General features: G+C 37.0%; 1 protein-coding gene across 1 annotated transcript in view; it reads left to right on the forward strand.

Moving 5' to 3' along the window:
- Faf1 (Fas associated factor 1) overlaps positions 1–7,011 on the forward strand; it is a 315,310-nt gene that overhangs the window by 266,002 nt on the left and 42,297 nt on the right. The window lies entirely within an intron of this gene.

Below are 7,011 nucleotides of genomic sequence, written 5' to 3' on the forward strand. Positions count from 1 at the left end.
TTCTACATATTTAAGATACAAAGTCCTTTATTTGACCTGATATGTAAAGACTTTTCTCCCTGTCTGTGGTTTGTATTTTATAAAGTTTTTATTGTCTTTAAGAGAACAGAAGTGTCTTAGAGTTTTTATTGCTATGAAGAGACATCATGTCCATGGCAACTCCTTTAAAAAAAAAAGCCAGCAAACATTTAGTTGGAGCTGGCTTAAAGTTTCAGTCCATAAACATCATGACAGGAAGCATGGCAGCCTGCAGGCAGACATGGTGCTGGAGAAGGAGCTGAGAGTTCTACATCTTAATCCAAAAGCAGCCAGAAGGTCACTCTGTCTTCCTCACCGGTTAGGGCAGAGGGTAGGAGATTTCAGAGTCCACTCACACAGTGACACACTTCCTCCAAGAAGGCCAAACCTTCTCCAATAAGACCACACCTCCTAATAGTGCCACTCACTATGGGCAACATTCAAACGCATGAATCTTTGGGTGCCAAACCTATCCAAATCACCACAAGAAGTTTTAACTTTTATATTTAAATTCAACTTAAGCATTTTTTCCTTTTATGTATCTATGCTTTTGAATCAGACTTAGAATTTTTACTACTTTTGATGTACAGATCATTTGTGTGTTTTTCACAATATTTCATGTTTTATGCTTTCATAACTGATGTATTTAAACTTGTAAGTTCTAATCATTTATTGGTAGTATATAGAAATGTAATTGTTTGCTTATGTTTTATATCTTGCAATCCTGCTAACTCACTTATTAATTGATTTTGATAGAATTCATAAATTTTCCATGACTTATTTTTCTGAATAAAGGGAATTCTACATCTCCCTTTCTTGTTACGGATAACTTTTATTCCTTTTTTGTCATACTTTAAAATCTCTTTAATGCCAGACCTCTGAAGTTCATGAGGTGAAAGACAGTTTCAGCTGCCTTTGCCATATGAAGGATGGTAAAAATAAAAACTTCATGAGGGGCAGGGGGCGATAATTAGTCAGTACAGGTAACGAAGTTACCCTTAAAATGTTTTTAAACAAACAAAACTTATCCAGTGTGATTCACCCTGTACTCATCCCAGTGGATGCAGATAACAGCTAACCTATTTCAAATGCTGAAAACACTTTGAATGTCATAAGATTTAGAGGAGAATGTCCTTAACATGGTAAAACATAGATAAAAACCTCTGTAGATAAAAAACCTACTGCCAACTTCTGATAGGTATATAGGTAGATAGATAGGTGGATGGATGGATGGATGTAAGTGGATGGATAGGTAGGTAAGTAGGTAGGTAGGTAGATAGATTGATCGACAGATAGAAGACATGTTTTGCAATTATTTTAGTTAAAATATAATTACGTCATTCTCCCCTTTCTCCTTTTTCTCCCCATCCTTTCCATATACCACCCTGCACTCCTCAAATTCTTGGCCTTATCTTTCTTTAATTGTTATTTTTAATTTCTTTTCATCTATTTTTTACATGCTTTGATGTATCTATGAGGGTGTAGGATCCCCTAGAACCGGAGTTACAGGCAGTTGTTAGCAGTCTTATGGGTTCCAGGAATTGAGCCTAAGTCTTTTGAAAGATCAGCCAGTGCTTTTAACTGCTGAACTATCTGTCATTCTAACTGTTCTTGTTACATATAAGTTCACAGTTACATAAATACAACCTGCTGGGTCCATTTAGTGTTGCTGGTTATGTACATGATTTCAGGACTGGCCACTTTCCACTAGATAACTAGAAGGCTCATCGCTGAGGAAGACTTAATTCTCCCTCTCTGAGCAGTCATTAGTTCTTCTTCTAGGGATGGGGCCTGTGAGAATTCCACCTTTCCTCAATAGCATGTCTGTTGGTGTTGCCATTGTTCAGGCCCTGTTTAGGCAGCCATACTGTTGGGGTGTCATGGATGTAGCTTCCCTATCATTATAAGGGACAGAATTTCACAGCAGACTTGCTGGTCCTCTGCTTCCTTTCCACCCTTTCATCCTCTATGGTCCTTGAGCTGTAAGGCATGGGAATTGTGTTGTCTATGTATCTGTTATATATGGGCATCCCACCATCAGTTGTTACTGTTTTTTGATTAGTTGTATTGTCAGGGGAACCCAAGAGAGTCTTAAAACAATATAGATTATTGCTGTTGTCATTGGTTACCTCCCAGAGATTGAATGTAAGACCCTGTTGATAAAGATACTGTACACTTCAAAGAACTGTAAGAATCAAAGCTTGATCTTACCTGAAAGCCTCCTCCATAAGGACTAGTTGTTGTTGTTGTTGTTGTTGTTGTTGTTGTTTTTATTTAAAGATTTATTTATTTTACGTATGTGGGTATACTGTCACTGCCTTCAGATACACCAGAAGAAGGCATCAGATCCTATTACAGATGGTTGTAAGCCACCATGTGGTTGCTGGGAATTGAACTCAGGACCTCTGGAAGAACAGTCAGTGCTCTTAACTGCTGACCCATCTCTCCAGCCCAGGGCTAGTTTTTAGAACCAGAAGATGCTATACAAGCTGTCAAGGAAGGGAAGCAATCAATAATGCTACCAGCTGTGACACCTAAGAACCATAACCATGACTAGCATGACCAAGTATCCCAAATAGTTCAGTAGTGGCACACATCCTTTGACAGTAACTAACTCCTCTCTAATTAAACTTAAGGCTTACTCAGCAATAGGAAATCATGCCTGGTACTGAAAGCTTACCCGACTTCTCTTGGCTAGTGCGGTAATGCATCTTCAAGGAAAACCCTCTAAACTACTTCACTAACCCAACAGAATTCTTTATGGCCTTCTCAATACTTATCCTTGTACTTCAGTCCTCATTAAAGAAAATTCTCTTTGCTGCAAATGAAGACCGTTGATACAGCTGTTTTCTGTTAACATCAGGAAGAGGGTAGGATATCTGTTCAGATCACTTGATTCACTACTGAACTAGAGTTTCTTGCCAGTCCAATAACTAATAGCTTTGTTTCCCCACAGAAATCTCTGCTCTATATGCTCTATGTGTGAGGTTTCCTGCTTACCTTATGAAAACAGAAACATATGGTATTTATTCTCTCATAGTTGTCTTTCATTAATATAGTATCCTTAAGGTTTGTTTATATTATAGTAGTTCTTTTTATAATTGAGTTAATACTCCGTTTGTGTGTGTGTATATGTATGTATTTGTATACCACATTTGTATGCTCACCTTTCTATTTGTGGAGACCTGAGTATTTTACACCTACTAGCTATTGTGAATACTACTCTAATTACATTCTTACTGGACATTTATGTACTTATTTAAAGATATCTACTTGAGTCCGTTTTCTTATCAAATACATGATTTGTAAATATTAATTACATTTTATAGATTGCCTTTTCTCCATGACATCTTTTGGTACATAGAAATATGCTTAATTTTTATGAGCTCTTCCTTCATTTCTTTTTTCCTTTTTCAAATTTTTGAGACAAGGTCTCACTCTGTAACCAAGGCTGGCCTAGAGTTCACTCTACAGGGATGTATTTGATGGCCACAGGAGTAGTATGAAGAGGCATACTTTAGGCTGTGAAAGTAGATTTGTAGATTAAGTTTAAGCCCAACCGATGGGATTTTTTAAAAGTCTAATAATATAATATAATATGTGTATATCAGGGTTGCCTCAACAGTATTACCTCAAATTCTCCAAGTTAGAGGTTACTTTGAATAGGACAGGTGAAAAGGTTCATAGAAAATCTATAGAAAAGATAAAAATAAATAATACCCATGTACAAATAACTGTAAACATACAAGAAGACAATAATAAGTATGTGAAATTTCATTCTAAACCACATGTGTTCAAGAAGTCCTTCTGCCATGATGGTCAGAAGGGGGTGTAAGCATGGAAAAGATGGGAAAGCATTCAAGAGCCCTGAGTTCCCTACTAAGCTCTGCCACTAGCTTTATTAGATAGGATCATGCACTTAGCCATCCTCATTCTCCATCTCTAAAGTCGCTCCTTTGGCCATAGTGGCCCTCTTATATTTATAAAACTAGATGAAAGACAGGTATAATTTTGAGCAGTAGAGCTGATAGAGCAGAGAAGAGAGTAACAATAGATCAGTATGTTCTTTCACAAAATGTTAGTGATGTCACAAGTGGATTATCGGTCTTCTTAATATCCCCAGTGCTAATGTCATGGCAAATGTAAAATTGATACTTAATGAGTATTTGTGGCAAAATGAAAGGAGAAAAGAAAGGCAGGCATGACAGTGACTATTTGGTTTAGGAAGTTTCTACAACAGACGGCACATTCTGGGATACAGATTCTGTATTTAATGTCCTTTTATATTTGCAATGATCTGTTCTAGAACAGAACTGTTTACTTAGAATGGTTGTTTTATGAACTGTAGTTGTGCTTAAATGGTTTCCAGCTGAGGTAGCTTGTCTCTTTGTTGAATGTACATAGTATCACAACAGGTTAGTCCTGCCCAGCCAGTTGACTGCATTGACCAGGCAGTCTGCTTTGTAAATGAGCTATACCTTTCTTCCTCTGTTCACTGCTAACAATTATGCTTTATCCTAAAAATATGATTATTTATCTATCGTACACTTGGAGCTGAGGGTGTAGCTCATTGGTAGATCCTGTGTTTAGCATGTACAAAGCCCTAAGTTTAATCCCCTACATCAAAATAAATAAATGAAAATAGAAAAAAGGCCTGATGGCACATGCCCTTAATACCAGTATTTGAGATGCATACAATAAAAGGTGCAGACAATAAAATCAGTTGTTCAAGGCCAACCTGGGCTACATGAAGCCAGTATAAAAATTTAAAAAATCAACATAATGGCACATGCCCTTAATACCAGTATTTGAGATATAGAAGCAGGCATAGCTCTGTGAGTTTGAGGCTAGCTAGCCTGATCTATATTGTGATCCAGGCCAGCCAGGACTACTTAGTGAGAATGTGAGAATGTGTCAAAGAAAGAAAGAAATGGGGAGGGAGTAGGTAAAGTATTTACTGTGTGTGAGGATTTCAAGTTGGACTCTGGACTCTGTAGCCCCAAGAGTGAGAGTAAAACACTGGCAAATCCCAGGGCCTTCTGGCCAAGTCAAATCAGTGAGCCCAGGTTTTGAAATACTTTCTCTCAAAAACTAATCAAGGACACCTGAAGAACATAGTCCATAGAATCAGCTAAGCAGAGCTCATAGGGGCTCACGGACACTGAAGTGACAATCGTGGAGCCTGCATGAGTCTGTGCTAGGTCCTCTACATATATGTAATAGTTGTTTAGCTTAGTGTCTTTGGGTACCTCTAACAGTGAGAGTAGGGGTGTCTCTGACTCTCTATCTGCTCTTGGAACCCTTTTCTTTCTACTGGGTTGCCTCACCTAACCTTGATAAAAGAGTTTGTGCCTAGTCTTAGTTATGCTGTGTCTAGTTGATATCCCTGGGAGGCTTGCTCTTTCCTGAGGGAAGCAGAGGAACAGTGGATCTGGTGACAGGAGAGGTGGTATGGGGGAGCTTGGAGGGGTGGAGGGAGAGGAAAGTGCTGTAAGTATGTATTGTATGAAAGAAGAGTTTAAAAATGACAACTAAGGTTTAGTACAATAGCAGAAGACACCTGACACAGATGAGTCCACCTCTAAACACACACATACACACACACACACACACAGTTATATATATTTATTTAGCTTATACTTTATAAACACCTCTCAGAAACTATCAGGAGAATGTAAACTATAGCAATATATAATAGAGAAAAACTCCTCTTTGTGATGCTTACTCTGTGTCATAGGAAGGATCCTATATATTGAATAAATAACTATAATACATAATTGCAATTTAATATCTGTTTTAAAGGGAAAAATACAGAATTTCCTGAAACCAAAACTAATTTCAAAGAGGTGAAGTGAGGAAAAATAAGATCAAATTAAAATTTTAAACATCTTAAATAGTTATATAGTGTAGATGTAAAAAGGGGCAAGATCGTTCTTATAACTTGTTCTATGCACTCTAAAAATAGATAATTTTGAAAATATCCGTGGGCACACAGGACCTGTAAGAGTTTGGTGCTTTAATAGACATCTGAAAAGGAAAGCATTTATCCATTCATGCAGATTACCATTGGCAGCACCAGCAATTGTGCCCAAGTGTGCTAGCCCACCCATTGCTTCTACTCAGTTATGTTTGATGAAGAAACTAGAATACAGAGTAACTGGTTTAGATGAACTGCCTAAGTAGCCATTATGCATAAACTTGTATGATTTATGGAAAGGTATTTACAGAATACTAAATTAATTGAGTGAACATATAAGCAAAACAGAATGTGCCTTGTTGATTTTTTTTTCAAGTGACCATAAAACCTCCCAGTTTCAGTTGGTAGAAATATAGTTAGAGGGAAATATGTCTATGTAGTTAAAATAATACTGCTAAATATGTCTCTAGTATATTTTAAGGCCCATTTTTGTATATAATTTTTTCTTGTATTATTATTATTATTATATCTGTTTTTGCTTTATACTTACCTAAATATTGGAGTTAGAGGGCCTTACAAAGAAGGCCAGTCTTGACTAGGTGTCAGAGAGAGCACCTGAGAGAATGCTGAACATACACTCTGTCTTGAGAAAGTACATAGCTAATTGAAAAAGGAAAGAAAGAGAAGTGAAGTTTCTAATTACAAGTCAGAAGTGGGCAAATATTTATCACTGTATTTTTTTTTTCAGTTTAATTCAACAGTGACTGAAAGAGAAACTTGTACAACTATGTATACAGTGATTTATTAAATTTAAATATGTAGCCAGACATAGTGTGTGTGTGTGTGTGTGTGTGTGTGTGTGTGTGTGTGTGTGTGCGTGTGTGTGTGTATATTGGATATTCTAATCAATTTTACAAATAAAAATTCTGTTAATTGATTTTTAATTTCATATAAAATGAAGAGTTGAAGAGTTCAGTATAGGCAGATGGAATACTCACTTTAGAAGCTAAAAGTAGGGGCTGGTGAGATGGCTCAGTGGGGAAGAGCACTGACTGCTCTTCGGAAGGTCATGAGTT

Source organism: Mastomys coucha, unplaced genomic scaffold (genome assembly GCF_008632895.1).
Source record: "Mastomys coucha isolate ucsf_1 unplaced genomic scaffold, UCSF_Mcou_1 pScaffold18, whole genome shotgun sequence".
NCBI lineage: Eukaryota > Metazoa > Chordata > Mammalia > Rodentia > Muridae > Mastomys > Mastomys coucha.